The following is a 22724-nucleotide window of genomic DNA, read 5'->3' as shown; positions in this document are numbered from 1 at the left end:
ATTTACAATGAAAATGACTTAGTTTTCTATAAGGCAGCAGCAGGTCCGTTGTCAGCAGCAGTGTCTTTGGCATCACGGTCTGCGCACGCGGCGCTGTTGGCTTCTGCCTGCGGCTTGGCGCTCGCGAGGGATATCGGTGGGGCGACAGAGGCACCTGCGCGCTTGTCACTTGGCGCGGCCAAGACCACGGGGCCATCCGTGGCGCTAGGCATTGGGAGGTTCGCTAGGACGCCACGGGGCGCGCCCAAGGGGTCATGGGGCATGGCTGGAAAGCCGCCCATGACATATGTTAAAAATGATTAAACGAATATTAAATTTAGACATAAATTTAAAAGTACAATGAGTCTAATACTAAGAAACTTAAATACCGAACAAAAACAAGTATAAATAATGAATCCATCTCTAACTACACATCTCCTAATCATTATTATTCAACTCTTTTTCTAAATCCAAGTAAATCATCCAGTGTGGTAATCTTCCCGAAAAGACAAGACATATGATCAACAGGATATGGACATAGACGGTCCACATATGCAGGAAGCTCAATCATCAAATTGGTGAATTTTTTCTTGATAGGATCATAAGTATAAAATAAGTAGTCCATCTCCATTATTACACTTACAAAGCCAAAGCAAGAGAATAACAACTCACCACAAGGAAAGTTTCCAATAGGTGTAGCCATATAAAAGTGTTCATCTACTTCAGCTGGCAAATCAATAGTGATTTTATTCCATATAGAATTTTGATGATTTTCTAACACCAAAATATCCAAAACCCAAGAATTAGGGTTCTTCCACTGTGTATAAGATAGTGCTAGGCGCCCCTCAAATTGACCTAATCTTCTAATCTGTAAGCTTGTTGGAGGGTTTATAGTGGTGAAATTTTCTTTGTGGACATCAAAAGCTATAATAAATTCTTCTCGCCAGTCACAACATTTCCAAAAGATTACCCCATTTACAAATTAACGTTGATCCTTGACAGAAATTATGGATACTATATGCGGAACATCCATCGTTCTCCATTTCCATGTCGATTTTGAACTTGGATTCAGAGTGAGGATCTTGTAATCTAGTTGCGAACTAACTTTAAGCAATTTGTATACATTATCCACAGGGTCGAAACCAAGTGCATACCAAATTCCAGGACCTACAATATATATACGGGAAGGGAAAAGCTCCATAATCTCACAAGTAAATATATTAAAAAGTGAAACTTGATTGCCCTTGTAAAGGCAAGCAAGGCCGTTTAAAATGGAGTAATGTTATCATAACCAAAACAGGGCATGCTTAATCGTTGAACAAATGTTTCCTGCAAAATAGAGACAAATTCAAGGTATAAGTGTATGATTAGAGGCGGATCTAGGATTTTTATAATATGGGTGCACCGCTAAAGAAAAAGGAGAAAAAAAAATATTAAGTGGGATATGATTCTTAATTTTCTAGGTAAATAACTCAACATTTAACTAAGCAGGGGCGGATGCACGTGGCACCAAGCGGTGTCACCCGACCCCGCTTCGCTAAAAGAATTTTCTAAATTATATGTGTGGAAAATGATTAAAGGACAAATTAACCAAATAAATTTGGATGACACCCCTTGCCACACGAAGCATCTTTTGCTCAGCGGTCAGGCAGTGGCTTTGTGTCGTGTGAAAAAGGTCCCATGTTCAAATCCTCTTGCTAGCATTTTATTTTTTTTCTCTTCATAACTAATAATCAATTTAAGACCAGCCAACAAAATGCAGCGAAATTCCAAGAAAAAAGTTTAAACATGAATATTTTGCAAACTGGCTTCATCTTCTTCCTCTTTCTCTTTTTCTTTTTTTTTTTTTTTTTTTTTTTTTGAAAAAAGAACCTTAAGAACACTAAACCCAGAGAAGACAATTCAACGAAATTCCAAGACTAAGAAATATGAGTAGCACTTTATAAGTTTATATAATTTTGTAGAGTTTAAATATCTAATCGAAATTCTACTTAATTTGTAATTCAGTAAAAATTAATAAAATATTCTCCTATATATTTCAAGTTTTTAAAAGAAAGTTTAAGCTGTCAAAGTTTACTTAATTTGAAAGAGATTTCCATAAATCCGAACAGTAGCATCCTGTTGAAAGACTGAGCGAAAGAATTGAGTTAATTTTGCTAATGTTTTATCTGAGTAAATGTTACCAATATGAATATATCATCCAAACAACTATCATGCAATAAGAAAATGGTATATTCAACTAAACGAAAAGTGCGACTATCATGAAAAGATTTCAAGAAAAAGAAAGCTCGTAGAAGATAATTGTGTTAATACATTTAAATGTGATTTACTAAGATAATCTTGTTACTGTAATTTGTTCATCACTTCACTTCTTAAAACGTTGACACCGCTTACTAAATATCCTGCGTACGCCCCTGCAACTAAGTACCATTTAGCCTCTTTGAAGCATGAGGGCCAGCAAATAATATTAGACCAATTCTAAAAAATATGTACATAAAATACCTAATTTGATGGAAAGACCATGGGTTCACGTACCCCATATATATCCTTATAAATCCGCCCTCCCTGTGCATGACATTCTATGCAAGATATCTACAATTAAGTTTTGTTCTTTACATGTACATATTTTTATTTCTTTTCTATTTCAAACACAAATTTCCATTTATGTCGCTATTATACTCTTTCACACATGTATATTTAGATCTAAATCACATGCAATATTGGATTAGAGGGAAACTGCTGAAATCTTAAACTCAAAGGGTTTTTATTTGTTGACTCCCCTTTTCAAATAGAAGAGTATATATCGCGCTTAGTATCGTTGAGATATGATTCAAAAATATAATCAAATTGTTCATCCTATTAATCCAAAAAAGTACTCCTCTGTTCCGCTTTATGTGAAAGTGATTACTATTCGGAGAGTTGAATAAATTTTTCTTTAATCACGATTTTTTAAATATTTTTAAAGATATTAAATTATTAATTATTGTAACTTATAATACCTCTATTTAGTTTCTAAATTTTATCTCAAAGAACTTAAGATCCTACTTCCCAAATTCACACAAGTAAAGTAGAACGGAGGAAACATATGTATATTTGTACATGTATAAGGAGATGCACTCACTGTCTTTAAATCTTCGATTTGCTCGTGTCGTAACGAATCACCTCTTACATTTATGGATGCGTAAAAGAGGCCTTTCTTCATCGAAATATCGATATTGAGAAGTATGCAGCCGGAAGGCCTATGTGATTTCACGAATTCAGGTTGGAGAATAATTGAGGACCAAGATTTTGATACACACTTAAATCTGTCCAAAGCCTTAACGGGTAGCCAAGTTAGAATTGCAAACACAATTTCAGATGGGATTTCTTTCAATTTCTCCATCTTCTTCTTCTACTTCTTTTCTACGTGCACGGGCATGCGGTTGAATCTGTTTTTATAATGTGAATATTTTTGACGAGGAAAGTATATAGAAGGGAAGAAGTTATATGATAGGCCTATAGTTAAACCTTTCTATAACAGTCTGTTATAGAAAACATATATTATAATAGAACAGGAGATTTGGTTTCTGAAAAATTTGGCTTTTATAGAGAAGTGTTATTATATAAGGAAGCTTTTATAGAGAGGTCTGATTGTATTTTCTTTTCCTAAAAGTTAGGAGTAAGGGCCTCTTTCTTTCTTGGAAAACAAGTTTTGCACCTTAACTCTATTAAATTGGGCCAATTTGCATATATTATGAGATTTTTACACAAATAGTCGACGAAAAATTACTTTTTTCTTTTTCTAGCTGCTAATACCTTAATTATATATCTGCAATTTATTTTTAGTTTAAGCATTGGATTGACGAATATTTCGTTTAATTATATATTCTTGACTATATTATTTCACCTGATATTTTTACGACCAACCTAGTGACTCTTTTCTCTCTCTAGAAAAATCCCCAATGGATACCTAGATATACGAGGAGCCCCACGCTCCTCCCTAATTATGGACCCGCCCGAGGCACTATTCAGGCGCGCCTGGATAGCAACAACAACAACAAGTCAACAAGGGATATCTAGATACGTAGTGCAGATCTTACCCCTACTCCGAAGAAATAGAAAGGCTTTTTTCGATAGGTCATCGACTCAAGAAGACGAATGAACCCATACGTAAGCAATTGATGGAAAGTTGTTCTATGCTACGAAAGTAACATTATCACCAAATTCAACTACGACTCCAAGTTGCCATAAATGAGAATCGGTGATTGCAAATCAAACTACTCACAATGTGACACCGGTAGTAATCTTTAAGGCAACAGACTACAACGATATTATGGATTTTTGTAACGACCCAACTGATCGTTTTGAGCAATTGCATCCGGTTCGGCAGTTTTAGGTCACGAGCAGCTTCATATTATGTGTATCGACTTGCGTGCGCAGTCCGGGTGTGAAACCAGAAAGCTTTTATGTGAAAATATGAAAAATATAGTAATTTCTAGTGTTAAAATTTGGTTTTTTTGTTGACTTTGGTCAACATTTTTGGTAAACGAACCCGGATCTGTGTTCTGACAATCCCGGGAGGTCCGCGATAAAATATGGGACTTGGGCGTATGCCTGGAATTGAATTACGAGGTCCCTAGCCTTAGAAAACAATTTTTGAAGAAAATTATTGTGTTGGTTTTTAAAAGAAATAAATAAATGAATTAATGTTTGAACTCGTTGGTATTGGGCCCGTATTTTGGTTCCGGAGCTTGGTACAAGTTTGTTATGATATTTAAGTCCTATCTGTGAGATTTGGTGAGAATCGGAATTGATTTGACGTGATTTGGACGTCCGATTCAAAGGTTAGAAAATCATGAGTTTTGAGGTTAAATTCATAGTTTTTGATGTTATTTTAATGATTTGATCGCATGAGTAAGTCCTTATGATGTTTTTAGACTTGTGTGCATGTTTTGTTTGGATACCCGAGGGCTCGGGTGAGTTTCGGATAGGTTTAGGCTATGTTGCGCTTGTTTTTGGATGCTTCATCGTCGTTTCTTCAAGCAAAAATGATACCATATTGAGCAAACGAGATCCAAATTCAGTTTGTTGAACCATTAGATCCGTATCGAAATTATGGAGCCATAGGAAAAAGAATCATCGAATTTGGACATCGTATGAGGAAGTTATGCTCATTTTCGTGTCGGGAAAATTGCTGGTTTCTAGTGTGTTCGCAAATGCGAACTTTCTCATCGTATTTGTGATGCCCAGTTCGCAAATGCGAACTTTTGGTCGCAAATGCGACTTCTGTCAGCACTATTTTGTTCGTAGTTTTCAAGGGTTCGCAATTGCGAACCCTGGGTCGCAAATGCAACATCTGAGACCTGTTAAGTGAGGTTTTCGACGGAATTTTCACCCATTTTTCAATTTTCTCAAACCCTAAACCTCCATAGGCGATTTTGCAAAGACCCAAACTTCTCCAAATCATTAGGTAAGTGTCTCTAATCAATTTTCAACTATATTTTGTGATTATACCTTAGATTTAACATCAAATTCATAAGAATCTAAAGGAAATTTTAGGAAAAATTGTGAAATCTTTCAAAAATGTAAAATGATGATTTGAATGACCAAATGGTATCGGAATTAGATAATTTTTGTATGGGTGAACTCGTATCGTAATGGGGTATTCGGTTTTTGTAAATTTTGTCGGGATCCGAGGTGCGGGCTCGGGGAGTTGACTTTTGTTGACTTTTTGCAAATTGTATAGGAATCATAGTTTTGTTAATTGGAATTGTTTTCTCTTGCATTGTTAGATGTATTCAAGTCGTTTTTGGTTAGAAATGAGCCGTTCGGAGGTCTTTTCACCCGAGAAGTTCATTTTAGAGTATCGGTTTGTCGTCTTCGCGGTAAGTATCTTGCCTAACCTTGTGTGATGGACTTCCCCTTAGGATTTGAGTCTTCTATGCTAATTGTAGTCCGTGCATGCGAGGTGACGAGTGTGTGCTCGGACTTATCTGTGGGAAATATGCTTTAGTGTTCTTAGGTCCTTACGTTCAATATGTGGAAAGTATTCCGTTATGATTGAGTGTAATAATTGCTTAAATTGTCTCTATATGCTCCACATGATGTTGTTAGCTTTCCTCTAATTCTTACGTGTTGCTTTGACCGTTAATTTCCTTAATTGAAGTGATTGCCTTCCTTACTACTTTGATACTTCTTGATTGTGAGTTCCTCTATGACTTTGTGCAAATAGATTACATGTGCAATTGTTGTGGTTATCGGTGTAGTTATCACTTGCTTATTATGTCTTGTTGTTTAGTTGAGGTTTTATTGTGAAGTAATTGTTGGTACAAGTTTGGTTATAGCTGATTCTCTTGCCGTGACATATTTCATTCTTACTGTTGGTTCCCTTGCCGGGATGTGTTTATTCTTGTTGTTGACTCCCTTGCGGGATATTGTTGTTTCCTTATTATTCCCTTGCCGGGATTCTTTGTGATTGGTGTTGACTTGTATATATGGGATCGGGTTGCACGCCGCAACAATATTATATGATTTGGATCGGGTTGCACGCCGCAACAAATATTATATGATTTGGATCGGATTGCATGCTGCAACAATATTATATGATTTGGATCGGGTTGCACGCCGCAACAATATTATATGATTTGGATCGGGTTGCACGCCCACAACAGTATTTTATGATTTGGATCGGGTTGCACGCCACAACAATACTATATGATTGGGATCGGGTTGCACGCCGCAACAAGGAAGAAGAAAAGTGAATATTGATTCTTATGGTGAGAACGAGAGTAAAAGCACGAAGGGTGATGCCGTGCACTTTCTGTTGCTGTGTTTATTTGTTGTTATCTATTCAAGTGTTTTAACTGTTTAATTTCCTTTATTGATGTGATCCTTTGTGATGGAACCTACAGTGTTTTCAATACTTCGCTGTATATATATATATATATGTATATATATATGTATATATATACACATTCCAATACTTCAAACTTCAAAAATTGTTATATCTTTTCATTCAATTAGTTTCTCAATTATATCCCCTTAAATCGTCTGAGCTCGTATTTTACTTAAAACAGAATTTCTACTAAGTTTTAAGTTATTAACTCCCATGTTAAAGGTGATAATCCAGTCGATGTTGTATTTTAATTGAAAGGGGTACTTTCTTTACTCAAATAATTTCAAAAGAATCAACCTCATCTTTTCTCGCTGACTTTCCTAATTAGTTTAGAAATTGTAATTTACTTATACTAGGTAAATGAGATTTCTTGAACATCTTGAGTGCATTTGTACGGACATTATGTATAGTATAGCGTGTGGATTTTGTTGTTAAAAGTGACATGGAAAATATGGGGGCACGAGGTGACAGTGTACTGAAGGTTCGGAAGTTGGAATTATGATATGAGAAATCGAGGATAGAGATGGTCGGGATTGTGTATTAGACATGGTGTGATTGATTGAGTTGGTATTGCCTTCTTTATTTGAATACATTCTTACTTGTCTCTGTTCCTATTATGTCAGTATTTATTTACTTGGGCATCGTTCGTTACTACCCGTGTTCTCCCTTTATTGTTCCTACTATTTGTATTTTGATTTCTCTCCGCTGTTGATATTATCTCGTTATCTTTATCTTGATATTTTACTATCATATCTTGTTCATTTCATTAGACCAGTAGGTGTCTTAACTGTTCCTCGTCACTACCCCATCGAGGTTAGTCTTGATACTTACTGGGCACCGCCGTGGTGTGCTCATACTACACTTCTGTATATTTTTGTGTACAGATCCAGGTATTGATCGATAGTAGCTGTGCGGGTCGTCGCGGTGGAGACTCACGGTAGTCTGTTGCTGCGTTCGCAGGCCTCGGAGTCACCTTCGTTTGTATTTAGGTTCCATTGATTCCTTCTCGTTCTGGAACAGTGTTGTATTTATTTTGTATAACTACTCTTAGAAAGGCTTATGACTTGTACCACCGGTTTTGGGAATTATAATTTATTGATAATTATTTAATTTGAAGTCAGTAAATGTTAATATTATTTCAGTAAATGTTAGGCTTACCTAGTTTAGAGACTAGGTGCCATCACGACTCCTTCGGAGGGATTTTGGGTCGTGACAACTAACTTATTAGATGTTTGTTTCTGTTATTAGTGGTATATCATGTGATATACTCATTTGTATTTCTGGTATACCAAGTCACTGGTATAACTATGACTTTTTTTGTTGTAAAATAGTATACCATCAGCAAATACTTCTTTTTAACTAACTTCTTAGATGTTTGTTTATGTAGTTGAATTTAAGGGATATGTCTTTTTGACGACTTCGAGAATGATACGGTAGATAATATTGATCAGAAACACCCTAGTTCAGATGATGAATTTGTTGATCATCCACCTGAGAGCTCAAAAAGGCAAAGCAAAAGGCATGGGAAAAGGTAGGGCAAAAGGTAGGGTAAAAGGTAGGGCAAAAGGCAGGGAAAAGCTGCAGTTGACTTGGACAATAAGGTGGCAGATAATGACCTTGTCGATCCTCTACCTCAAAGATAAAAAATGCAAAGCAAAGCTGAAAATGACTTGTATAAGGAGGTGGTAGAGAATATTCATGACAAACGTCATAGTTCAGGAAATGCCTCTGTCGACCCTTCACCTAAAATAAAAAATTGTCTAAAGTTAAAAACACCCTTGGCTGTAGGTAATGAGTCGGATGTTCAGTTTAAGATTTTGCAGATGGCCAAGAAGGAATATAAGGATGAACATGTGGTTTTAAATAATTATCTTGCCAAGAAATTTGTGAAGGTTTTTGATGCTATTGATTCAATTAAGAAGAGCAATTCAGTGGTATACTAGTATTTCTTGTGTATGTTTTTCTATTTTTTTGGTAGTTCTAAAGTTAATAAAACTTTTTTGAAATTTTTGATGTAGCACCAATACAACAGATATGTGGAAAAAGATGAAGATGATAATGGTGATACTAATCAGAATGTGGTCGATGAAAACAAAGCCAAAGAAGGAATAATAGTATACTGTTGTACTATATGTTGGTCTATTTTTGTGTCGCAACATACTAATTATTTTATGTTAGTAGTGATTTTTTTTACCTATTCTGTAATAAGAGTTTTAAAAATGCTTCAGTATCTGGCTCTGAAGAGGATGCCGATAATATCAAGGAAAATAATGGCAATAATGAAGATGTAAATTTAGAAGGGATTAAGGAAGGAACTTCTGGTATTTAACTGTATAGTTCCATAATTTTTTTATGTTTATCTTTCTAACAGCTTGATATATTTTATGAAGCACCTAGATTAGTTGATGTTGGAGTTGTGGATGATGATGAGTAGTTAGAAATGTGTGATTCAGAGGCCCATAAGTTAACATGTGAGCTTGGTAAACAAACAACAACTGAAGATCTTCCATCTTGTCAGATGCCTAAACAGTCAGGTGATGAAGATGTTCCAGCTTTTGAGATTCGTAAACAATCAACAACGGAAATGTTTTCAGATTACGAGGTTGAGGTGAGCGACGCTCTGATTGAGTCTCAGTCTCATAAACTAATTTATGAGTTTGCGAACCAGTTCATTGGTGTAGGTGCTATAATGTATTCTATGCCAAGTTGCTCTACACCCGAAGGTGCTACAATGTCTTCTTTGCCGATTCAGTCAACAAGTGAAGAGGTTCAAGATTATAAAGTTTTAGATGACTTAAGTCAAGAAGATGCAACATGAATGAGAGAACCTTATATACCTCGTGCTGTTGTGAAAGGAGATAACCCATTTAAAACCTCAATTGCAGAAGAAGTTCCTCTATTAGTTAGTCACGAGTTTTATCATTTTGTTGAAAGAAAGTTAAGTGTAACTCGCACGTAATGTTACAGTTTTGCTTATGGTTGATTGTATTTTTGTTTTTATAGTAGTCTCAACTAGTTTATTTATATATTTATTAAATCTTCAGGAAGAAGGTGTACGAAAGAAGGATGATATACTTGATCAAGAGTTTGATCTTGGAGTTTCATGCATAGCTCAGATGACGTTATTTTTTGAACTACACTATGCTGGTATATGTATCAGTTCGACGGTATGTCAACATACATTATTTTTTTTCATTTTTGTTTAGTTAACAGGTGTGTGTATGTATTAGAGTGATGTCTTTCTATTTTTGCAGCATATCAATGTGATATTCTATAACCTCCGAAAGAGAGCTAAATATGAAAATATGAGGATGACAATGATTAACATTTTTTCAATTGCAGCATTCAAGAGTTGTTTGCTAAATCAACTTCAAGGAGCACAAATGTGAGAAACGAGATGCTCGACTTGACAAAGAATTCAAAAGAGTATATGCTTGGGTATTACATTATTTGTAACACCCTACGGGTTGACCTTAATTATGTGCTTATGCCAATTAGTGTGGAAACTGCATGGCATTGGGCATCCTGTCTTTCCATGATGGGTGCATTTACATATACGATCCTATGAGATCTATAAGTCATGATGCAGTTGTTCGAAGCGTAACAATTATTTGCTGTATTATTGATGGGCGCTACTCTTTTTTATGAGCAAATACATGACATTGCAAAGGATCGCTCTCATTATTTGGGGAAAGAGAATCTGTCTGATCCATTTCCTCTTTTACAAGTGAATGACTTGCATGAACAGAAGAATCTTAAGTTGCAATGTTGTTTTATATAATATTCTTCAATTTTTTCTGTTTTATTGTTATCTTATTTTCTTTTTATATATATGTTTTTGAATGTAGTGATTGTGATGTGTACTGTTATGCATTTGTGGAGTATATCATTAAAGGTAAGAAGATTCCTTCAGACTAGGTGACGAGGGACAGTCATTTGTGAGTATCCAGTAAGTATCAAGACTAACCTCAGTGGAGTAGTGACGAGGGACAGTCAAGACACCTACCGGACTAAACAACCTGAACAAGTGTGAAGGTGAACTAACGGGAAAACAATGTAAATATAAAGCTAAGCATGGTAAGGAAAACAAAACAATACTCGCAATGAAACACTAGAAACAACAACTAGAAACAAAAGGCAAACAGGTAATAATGCTGTAGAGTAAGCTGAATACAGTCTAAGTCCGATGAAATCAAATAAAGGAGAATAAGTAACAACTCAATAAGAACAACTGTTTTTACACCAGATCTATTCAAGAATTTTCACGAAGTACCAAACCTCATAATCACAAATCACGCGTCCCAATTCATGAACCCTAATCACTTGGCATCATGTGACCACATTACCATTCATAACCGCATAGACGACTCACGTTCCAAGAGAGTGACAATATCCAATATCCGCATGGACCACTCACGTGCCAACAATAACAATGACTCATGACTGCACGGACAACTCACGTGCCAAAAGAATAACTCGCACACAGAAGGCAAGTACACGGGAGTACATGTAAATGGTCAATAACATCAGGATTCATCTTCTTAAACTGATATTGGTAAATTAATTACGTGTATGCTTGTGCAAGTGTTCTACCACAATTCAAATCAAACAGGTAAGAGTAGAGACAATGAATGACGCATAAGAAACGATCAACATAGAATGTACATGGTATAACTCACACATGGTAGGCACACCACCACACAAATAACAACAATAACCATGCTCCCAGGCCATCACACGTCATCACAAATCATTCCCCGACATAGCCTACCTTGTCTCCGCCTTGCGCACAATAATAAAGTAAATGCCCGCCTTGCGCACAATAATATTCCCAACTTGTTTTGCCACATGCGCAAACCCACATATATAGTCCGCCTTGTCACGCCACATGTGCAAATATCAATAATAGCAACAGCATAAACAACTCACGTGCGAACATCCCATCAATTTTCACAACAATATCACGTGTGCCAGAACATAACAACACAATAAAATGACTTTCACAACATGTGCTCATATGCCACAATATTTCCTCAAATAGTTGCAATACCACAACCACGCATAGCCCTCGACTCAACAATACTGAGTAAACAACAACACTAACAATAACAAGAGAATACAGAAGTAAATTAACACAAGAACTTCAGAACACAAAGAAATGGAAGAACGAGCTCACAAAGAAACACACAACAGGGAATAATTGTATCAACATGAATAGCTCAACGAGGGAGAGATAATGTGTAACAATGATTCCCAATAAGGATGAGTCAACAATGAAAAGGGATAACAAAACCTCATTTAGGGTTGAGCAATTACGGAAGAGATTAACAAATTCAATAAACGATATGCAATTACGAAAAAGATAATAATAACTTCAATTAAGGATAAGCAATTACGAAAAAAATAATTATAAATTCAATTAAGGATAAGCAATTACGGAAAAGATAGCATGGCGATAAAAGAGGCAACAACTTCACTTAAGGCACATAAGAGTTCAATTGGCAACAAGGGTAAAACATGAATCAATTAATTCCAAATAAGACATGTAAGGATAAATTTAGTAAATGGAGGTTTTAACATGATAAAACAACTTTATGACTAATACACATAAGAATCTAAGGGCCCTAAACAATTAAATTTCCATAATTAAGCCCGCGCACGTACTCGTCACCTCGTGTACGCGGTCTTGACATGAAATAATTAGCACAAATGACTCAAATCCTAAGAGGTAGTTCCCCTACAAAAAGTTAGGCGAGATACTTAGCTCAAAGAAGCTAGACCGATACTCTAAAATGACCTTCTTGAGTAAAACAACCTTCGGACGGCTCAAATCTAGCCAAAATAACTTCAAATCATAAATAAAACACATAGGAAACAATTCCGGATAATAAAGCTTCATTCTTTAATAAAAACTACAAGGTAAACCCTAACAGTTAACCCTGGGCCGACGCCTTGAAACCCGATAAAATTCACAACATTCAAACATTCGTTTGATAATGAGTGCAACCATACAAAAATTACCAAATTCCGCTATCAATTCGTCCTTCAAATAATTATTTTACATTTTGAAAGTTTTTCTCAAAATCCTCATTTTTCCCAACTCAAACCAATAATTAAATGATTAAAATAAAGAAGGAAACATGAAATACTATCAATATCGAAAAAAAAAACACTTATCCCAAAGAATTTCTTGAAAAACCCACGAAACATCACTCAAATCCGAGGTCTCTAGCTCAAAAGATGATAAATTGAACAAAACCCTTGATTTGGGAATTAATATCTGCTGCCCAGGCATTTGCACATCGTCATCGCAGAAATAACAATGTGATCGCAAAGAAGAAACATCAACTGCCCAAAAATGCACTACGCAATCGCGGAATAGGAAACGCCAACGCGGTTTAAGACTGCCTTAACGTACGCGATCGGGAACATAGATATGCGAACGCAAAGAACAAAGTGGGACTACCCATCATTGCCAACACTACGTGAACGCAAAAGATCAAATGCGTACACGAAGAGGCAACACCTACATGCACGCGGTCGCGGACATAATCATGCGAACACGAAGAGGAAAAGGTACCAGTCACTAAACAGCCTTCGCGATCGCGGCTGCACCTACGCGATCGCAGAGGAGGACATCAAACACCAGCAACATCATTCCAAATTAGGAGGAAATGGCCCGTAGCCCATCTGAAACACACCCGAGGCCTCCGGGACCATGTCGAAACATACCAACAAGTTCCATAACATAAGGCGGACCTACTAGAGGCCTCAAATCACATCAAACAACGTCGAAACTACGAAACGCACCTTGAATCGAACTTATGAATTTCCAAATCTTCCAACTCCAAAACTCATGTGGAAATATATCAAATCAACCCAGAATGACGTCAAATTTTGCATGCAAGTCTCAAATGACATAACAGAGCTAATTCAACTCTAGGAATCATAATCTAAGCCCAATATCAAAAAAGTCAACTCCCGGTCAAACCTCTCAACCTTCCAAAACTTCAACTTTCCAATTTTTGCCGAAATGCTTCAAATTATCCTACGGACCTCCAAATCCAAATCCGGACGCACGACTAAGTCCAATCACCATATGAAGCTATTGAAATAATCAAAACTCCATTTCAAAGTCGTCTACACAAAAGTCAAAACTCTAACCGCTTAAGCTTCTTACACAAGAATCGTTCTTCCAAATTGACCCCAAATCATCTGAAAATCGAACTCGACCACACACGCAAGTCATAACACATAATATGAAGCTGCTCGAGACCTTAAGCCACCAAATGTGATGCTAATTCTCAAAATGACCGGTCAGGTCATTACATTCTCCCCTTGTTAAACAAATGTTCATCCTCGAACGTGCCAAGAATCATTTCGAAGTCATCAATGACTGAGTGATCTTACCATAAATACACCCACGGATGACCCCACGTCACCCTAAATTCACTTAAGCCTGACAATACCACCTCAACTTAAGATTTTTTCTTCCACCAATTCCAGTAAGCTTTAGAACCAAATTACTCACCATCCGGTTATTTCCAAAAGACCTGATTCCTACATCAACACATGGTATCAGCCTCAACAAACTGCAATAACTTATGCCTACACCCACAAGGTACCACCACACGATGTGACACTGTTTACCGTGAAAATGGTAATAACAATTAAATTTGTTGATGTGACTCTAAAAATACGTGATATATTTTTATGCTAGTTGTGAAGCAGTTGATGCTATATGTGTGAAGTTTAAGGACGAAATGCGAGCTAAAACAGAGTAATAATCGAACCGATAAGTCAGTCGTCCAGGGCCTCGAGCTAGTCGATTTAGGGCCTCGAGGTCGATTCCCGAGCTCGGGCTCGAGCTATTAGGGGCAATCGGGGAAAGGTTAACAGTCGTGAAATAATTAAAGGAGGCTCTTTATGGCCAATGATAAGCAATAAATGAAGAACAAGTATGAAGATAGTTAATAAGAACAACAATATCGAGAGAGTGAGTTAGGGAGAAAAGAGAGAGAGAGAGTTATCATATATTTCATGTAGAATGGTTGGAGCAACATCAGTCCTCTACAAAATAGTAAATATCACCTTTATATAGAGGGGGGAAATCTTATACGGTATGACATACATTAATTATAAATATATGGAGATGGGACAACTAGATGTGACACCCTGATCTGGGTTCAGAGTAGGCCAGCTGGACTTCGTCAGACTTAGCCGTGTGTCTTGGGAACTTCCCATCTTTACTTTTAGCCTCGGCCGATATTCTCTTTAGGCCGGGTGCCGATGAGCTCCAAGGAAGGAAAGTCGAGCGCATCTTTGCAGCCTCGAGGCTACGAGGTGATCTTCCGAAACAGGCAATTGGACCCGTTGTTCGGGGCAACCCAATAACGGGGAAATCGCCCCCCTCCCGGTTTTACCGTACACAGATAGTCTCCGCATTTCTTAGAGTGAAGGTGATAAGAAGCGATCCTGAGCTTCTTCCACCTCAGGTGTTCTTGTAATTGGTATTGATCACAAGATGCCAAGATACGATACACACGTGGCCCCTAAAAATCTCTGTATTGATTATGGCAGTTGGTTGTGCCTTGGCCTTCTTCAATGCGCACGCGGAGCTTCTATAAATACTTCCACTCTCTCATTCTTATTTTATTTAACCCATTGTGTTCCCAAAACCCAGAAAAGGTTCGCTCTGCCTTTGTTCTCGCAACTCTTTTTCTCCTTCCGAAATCTTTTAGTAATGGCAAAAACTTCCACCTCTGCTTCTCAGGAGATTGCGGTCTCATCATCTTCGCTTTTATCTCAAGGTGAAGTGGCCGCACCTCCCCATGCTGAGAAATGTGTCCCTAGATCCTTTGCGATGACTTCTGATTTCAAGGTCGAGAGACCTTCCTCGAAGCCAGAGCGTTGCGAGCCCGTGATTTGGTACACCAGCTCGATAACAAACGTCAGGAGGGTGAAAACTAACTGCCGCTGGGGGGATACCGTGCTTGTGGAGGTCCCTTCTCGGGAAGAAGATATTACGACATATAAGGCCGTCTTTGTGAGTGTATACCTATCCATTCACCTTAGGGCCGGTGGGGCCATCCTCGTCCCCGATTGACCCCGTAATTCTCGATTTCTTCCAGCGGTATCAAGTAACCCTTGGTCAAATTCATCCTTCATTCTGGCGCATCGTTTATATGATCAGGCATTACACAAACATGATCGAGGAGATGCCCTTCACCCTCAACCACCCGATCAGGATGTATAGCCCTTGTCTCCTACGTGGGGGCCCAATCAAGCTCCGCTGTCGAGCCCCGAGGACTCTCTTTGCCTGTACCGACGAGATTGGGAATGGAGGATGAGTGACCGATTTGTCCGAGTGAGGACTTCCGACCTGATTCCGGTGGAGAAGATGTCGTTCCCTGAGAAGTGGAACGCGGGGCGTAAGTAGACGTGTTATCCAGACTTCATTTGCTTCTCTTTGACAATGTTTCTCCAAGCATCTTACTTTACTTCTCATACCATTTCAGCTGTAGCGACCTAACCTGGCGCGGTTCCGGATCTCCGGGATTGGGTCGGCCGCTTGTATTCGATCAGCCCATATGCTGAGCGAGTGTGGCGCGATTTATCCCGAGCTTGGTATGATGCCAAGGATCATGGTAAGCTCCGAAACCTGCTGTAGCCGTATTCTTCTATCCAAATCGCTATTAGTAGCATTCCCCATTCTTTGTATTTAACCTATGCATTTGTGTAGGTCTGGGGAAGTCCCATTGGTGAAGGGAGCACTGCCCGTTGAGGGGAACGCCTTGGTGCCCGGCGAGAGGAAGAGAATGTAGGGGGATCCATCGGATGGACCGTCGGAATTCAAGAAGGTTAAGGTGGAAGAGTCCAGGGTCAACCCGGCAGCTCTTACTCTAAAAACGAAGGAAACCCTCGAGCTGAAGGTGAAAGGGAGAGTGGCTTCCCGACGGCTCCCTGGGCCGTAGGGACGGAGGCTTCTGAGCTGGAGTTGATACCGTTGTGGTTCAGCTTCGTGGCGGGGAGACCACAGATGGAGTATCGAGTAGTACACCTAAGTTGGCTGGCGGCCAGGATTCTCCTCGAGCCGAGGTGCTCTTGATAGGCAGTTATGAGGGGCCCAGCTTTTGGGCCCTGGGCAAACAAAGGGTGGAGACTTCGATTGATCTTTCCCACGCCGCGGTCATGATTGATTCTCTTCAGGAAATGACCCTACCACCTCGGGGAGTGCAGGATGCCCTACATGAAGAGCCCTCCGATGCAGGGGCACTAGTCGAAGGCGGAGATGCGCCCAAGACACTGCCAACCGTTCTCGAGGGAATTCCTGAGGTCAATGCTTCACTCATTTTTAGCGAAATGGGCAGAATTTGCGATGTAATTTTTGCTAACTCTGTCCGCCGCTCTAGGCTGCTTCCGATCTTTCTTTTTTTAACTTATCTTTTCTCGTGGCTTCAGGCCAAGGTGCTTTATAGCCAGGTTTTCACCCGATACCAGGATGAGGTGACCCGTCATGAGTGTGAGAAAGCCTATCTTACCGAGCAGGTTACTCAGCCCCCGTTTACTATTATCTGAATTTTTTGTTAGATTCTAATGCTTTAAAATCTTGGACCTGCTTCGTGCAGTTTGAGAAGGAAGGTGCCTTGCTGAGGGAGGAGCTCCAGGCCAGAGATGCCAAAATTTCTGAGCTTAGACGGTACGTTGGGGAGATAACTTCCGAGAGGGACACCCTCCAGGGGAAGGTGACCTCAGTCGGGTGTCAGCTCCATGATGCGAAGGAGGATAGTAACAAGTACATAGGTTTCCATTTCGAGCTAGTAGCTTTACTATCTAGGATCAAAGCCAAAGCCGAGGCGCTTGTATCCTTGCATGGGGAGGAAAAAATTGCCGCAAGCGCTCGCGTTGAGAGGGCGTCTGAGGAGGCTAGTCCGAAATTAGCTCGAACTATGGATCGTTCTTGGTTAAAACCTCGAAAGCAGACCTTTGGAGATGTGACGGGCGGCGGCTCAGATGGTGCCAAAAATGAGGGTGGATCCCCGGAAAGGGAAGATACCGTCAAGAACGGGCCGCTGGAGGACTCGTAGTTATCGGGGTGCAACCCTTGGTGGAGCCATTGAGAATGTAGGCTCGACGACGGGTTAGGATTCTGTTTATTTCCCTCTTCGTATATAGTATTTTCATACTTGCATATGTATAAAAGGAAACTTTGTGGCTTTGCTTCTTCTACTCCCCTTTCTGTCTCGAATTCGGCTGGGTGATCTAGTTTCAAAGTTGGCAAGAATCCTTAGATTCGTGATACAGCCTTGGGACGCATTAGGCAGGCCCGGGGGCCCTTATGCGCTCGGTCGATGCGATCTTTAGTGTGAGCTGGCATTAGAGCTCTTATACTTTTGTTCAACTATTTTGGGTTTAGTCTCCGAAGTCGGGTTTTGACTCAAGCTCATCTGACCCTCAAGTTTTCGTGTTTGCATGGGCTGGCGAAAATGGCTCTTATGCCTTTGATCGAAGCGATCTTTTATGTGAATGGCCCTGAGGCTTATTAGGCTGGCGACAATGGCTCTTACGCTCTGCCCTGAGGCATATGTAGTTAACTTTTTTGGGTCCCGTCTACGAATCGGGTTACGACTCGAGCTCATTTGACCCTCAAGTTTTTAGATGGGCTGGCGACGATGGGTGTTACGCTTTGGGGCAATGCGGCCTTTTATGTATGCTGGCGACAATGGCTCTTATGCTTTGGGCCAATGCGGCCTTTTATGTATGCTGTCGACAATGGCTCTTACGCTTAGGCCGATGCGGCCTTTTAATGTAGGCTTTATTTTCCTCTCGTTAAGGACTTTTGAAATGATTTTGACTGACCCGTCATTGGTTCGGGAAGAACCTCGATTACAAGTCGTTTACGGTGATGTTCGAGCACCTCGGAAGGTTTGGCTCATAGGCTGAGTAGATCGAAGCCTTGTGATTTAGAGCTGACATGGTCGAAGCTCTTTTGCTTGTCGAGGGTAGCCTGTTTAATCGGTTCTTTTCGAAGTAGATTCTAAGTAATGGCCTGAGATTTTGTAGCGACAGTCGGGCGTCCCCAAGTCGCGTTAGTTTGGCTGGTGCAGCCGAATGACCGTAGTCATTTGTGTTTGGTCGGAGCCATTTTTGGTCCCGAGTGTAGTAGTTTAGGTGTCTATATCGAGGGTATGCCTTTTCAGGAATCTTACAAATGCGATATATAGCCTAAACTTCGGGATTTTATGCCTGTAGTAAGGTCTTACAAAATTTTCATGCCTTTGAGGTCTTACAGTTTTTTTTGTTGCCTTATGTAGGTCTTACAAGACTGAGTTTGCCCTCTTGGGGTCTTACAGCCTCGGGTTTTTTACTGAATGGCGATTGGCGACAGTCTCCGAGTCATCGAGTTTGTTTTGGCTCGAGAGCCATTACCCGTGAGCTCGGAATTGCCTCATTGAGGGCTTACAACTTTGGAGATTCCGACCCTGAGGTCGTGCATTTTCTGAGTTTATGGTGCCAATCTTCGAGTGTTCGGGACATTTTTCTTTTGGAGATGTTTCATGATTTCCATACTGCCTCGTTGAGGGCTTAATAGTTTGGAGATTCCGACCCTAAGGTCACGCGGGTGCCGAATTATCAACGCTAGTCTTTGAGTATTCGGGATGTTTCTTGATGAAGGAATCGTTCTGGCGAAAACGCTGGGTTTTCTTTGGAGCATGAGATATGTTGGCAAAAAGCATTCCTTGATTACTTGTCACTAGTACATGTGTCTCCGCCATCGGGGGCTCGACTGTGCGGACACGGTTCATTCAACCGTTTGGTCCAGTACATCATTTTCCCATTGGGACCTTATTTGGCATTTCTTGGCTCTTCTGAGCGGATAATTTTCCGAGAGGGCTTCGGCGCTCGGGATTGATAGCAAAAGAAGCCTTGAAGACTTGTAGCATTCCCCTTAGGTAGCATATATGTGTTGCCTCGTTAAAAACCTAGCCAGTAAAACCCTTCCGGGGATAAAATCTGGTTAAAGGAAAAGAGTGCAATACCTGCTCGAGGGCATTCGTGGGGTTTTCAATCGAATGTCCTAGCAATAATATCGTGTTAGCATTGATACGTTCCAGTTGCTCGGAAGCTGTTCGCCCTCTATGGTGCCGAGCTTATAAGATCCTTTGCCGACTATTCCGAGGACACAATATGGTCCTTCCCAGTTCCGTCCTAGCTTTCCTTCATTAGGATTTCGTGTGTTCGGAGTGACTTTCCTTAGAACCAAGTCTCCGACCCCGAAATACCGGAGGTTTGTTCTCCTATTATAATACCTTTCGATTCTCTGTTTCTGGGTGGCCATTCGGATCAGCGAGGCTTCTCGTTTTTCATCCAGTAGTTCAAAGGCCGTTGTCATGGCTTCGTTGTTCGAGCTCTCGGTAGCGTGTTGGAATCTGGAGCTCGGCTCCCCGACCTCTACTAGTATCAAAGCCTCGGCGCCGTATACTAATGAGAAAGGTGTTTCCCCTGTACTTGACTTTGAAGTCGTTCGGTATGCCCACAATACTTTGGCTCCACTTTCCCTTGGCGCTCTCCAGCTTCTTTTTTAAGTATTGAATGATGGTTTTATTCGTGGATTCGGCCTGACCGTTTGCACATGGGTGGTAAGGCGTTGATAGGATTCTCTTGATTTTATGGTCTTCAAGAAACTGTGTTACCTTGCTCCCAATGAATTGCCTCCCATTATTGTATGTTATTTCGGAGGGGATTCCGAATCGGCATATAATGGGATCCCATATGAAGTTGATGACTTCCTTCTCTCTTATTTTTTCGAAGGCCTGCGCTTCCACCCATTTTGAGAAATAGTCAGTCATAAATAAAATGAATTTGGCTTTACCTGGTGCCATTGGCAGGAGGCTGACGATGTCCATTCCCTATTTCAGGAATGGCCATGGTGATAAGACCGAATGTAGTTGCTCGCCGGGCTGGTGGATCATAGGAGCGAATTTCTAGCATTTGTTACATTTTCGGATGAATTCTTTGGTGTCTTTTTCCAAGTTGTCCCAATAGTAGCCTGCTCTGATCACCTTCCGGACTAAGGAGTCGGCGCCGGAATGGTTTCCGCAAGTGCCCTCGTGAATTTCTTGGAGCACATAATCTGTGTCACCTGACCCTAAACATACTGCTAGGGGGCCTTCGAAAGTTCTCCTATACAGATTCTCGTTTTCGTCGAGTGAGAACCGGGCTGCTTTGGTTCGCATGGCCCTTGATTCTTTTGTGTCTGCGGGAAACTTCCCGTCCTTTAAATAATCAATATATTCATTCCTCTAATACCATGTTTGGCTGGTATAATTAATCTCAGCGTGACCCTCCTCAACCACCAATTTAGATAACTGAACAACGGCCCCGGGGAGTAGGTCCTCTTCTTTAACAGAAGATCCCAGATTTGCGAGGGCGTCGGCCTCGCTGTTCTGCTCTCGGGGTACATGGAATAAGGTCCACTCTTTGAAGCGATGTAGTGCGACTTGGATTTTGTCTAAATATCTCTGCATTCTGTCTTCTCGAGCTTCGTAGCTCCCATTCACCTGGCTTACTACCAGGAGTGAATCGCATCTTGCCTCGACGGTCTCGGCTCCCAAGCTTTTAGCCAGTTCTAAACCTGCAATCATAGCCTCGTACTCGGCTTCATTGTTAGTCAATTTTGCGGTTTTTATAGATTGTCTGATTACGCTGCCAGCGGGTGGCTTCAGGACTATACCGAGCCCGGATCCTTTTATGTTTGTGGCACCGTCTGTGAATAGGGTCCATACCTCGGAAGACGTGCCTGATTTTAATAAAAGTTCCTTCTCCACCTTGGGTATGAGGGAGGGCGAGAAATCGGCCACGAAGTCCGCCAGAATTTGGGACTTGATGGCCGTTCGAGGTTGATACTCAATATCGTACCCCCAGAGTTTGATGGCCCATTTGGCCAATCGGCCCGATAACTCGGGTTTATGCAGTATGCTCCGGAGGGGGTACGTCGACAGAACGCAGATACGATGGCATTGAAAGTAGGGCTTCAGCTTTCGCGAAGCGCTTATTAGTGCGAGAGCCAATTTTTCTAAATGGGGATACCTGGTTTTGGCATCCCCTAGGTTCTGGCTTACATAATAAACATGGAATTGCATACCTTGATCCTCTCGAACCAGTACACCGCTCACCGCTATTTTAGACACGACCAAGTACAGGTAGAGTGTTTCATCCTCTTTTGGNTATATATATATATATATATATATATATATATATATATATATATATATATATATATATATATATATATACATACATTCCAATACTTCAAACTTCAAAAATTGTTACATCTTTTAATTCAATTAGTTTCTCAATTATATCCCCTTAAATCATCTAAGGTCGCATTTTACTTAAAAAGGAATTTCTACTAAGTTTTAAGTTATTAACTCCCATGTTAAAGGTGATAATCAAGTCGATGTTGTATTTTAATTGAAAGGGGTACTTTCTTTACTCAAATGATTTCAAAAGAAACGACCTCATCTTTTCTCGCTGACTTCCCTAATTAGTTTAGAAATTGTAATTTACTTATACTAGGTAAATGAGACTTCTTGAACATCTTGAGTGCATTTGTACGGACATTATGTATAGTATAGCATGTGGATTTTGTTGTTAAAAGTGAGATGGAAAATATGGGGGCACAAGATGCCATGTGTGCTGAAGGTTCGAAGTTGGAATTATGATATGAGAAACTGAGGATTGAGATGGTCGGGATTGTGTATTAGACATGGTGTGATTGATTGAGTTGGTATTGCCTTCTTTATTTGAATACATTCTTACTTGTCTCTGTTCCTGTTATGTCAGTGTTGATTTACTTGGATATTGTTCG

General features: G+C 40.0%; 1 long non-coding RNA gene across 1 annotated transcript; it reads right to left on the bottom strand.

Moving 5' to 3' along the window:
* Positions 1 to 296: 296 nt before the first annotated feature.
* On the bottom strand, positions 297 to 3450 carry LOC109215572. Its single transcript, XR_002066368.1, has 2 exons — positions 3101 to 3450; positions 297 to 1308 (listed from the first exon to the last, which is right to left on the bottom strand). It is a non-coding gene; the product is annotated as an uncharacterized LOC109215572 (long non-coding RNA).
* Positions 3451 to 22724: the final 19274 nt, after the last annotated feature.

This window comes from Nicotiana attenuata, unplaced genomic scaffold (genome assembly GCF_001879085.1).
Source record: "Nicotiana attenuata strain UT unplaced genomic scaffold, NIATTr2, whole genome shotgun sequence".
NCBI classification, from domain to species: domain Eukaryota; kingdom Viridiplantae; phylum Streptophyta; class Magnoliopsida; order Solanales; family Solanaceae; genus Nicotiana; species Nicotiana attenuata.
The sequence above is the reverse complement of the archived record's forward strand: the minus strand, read 5'-3'. Positions and strand labels throughout refer to the sequence as shown.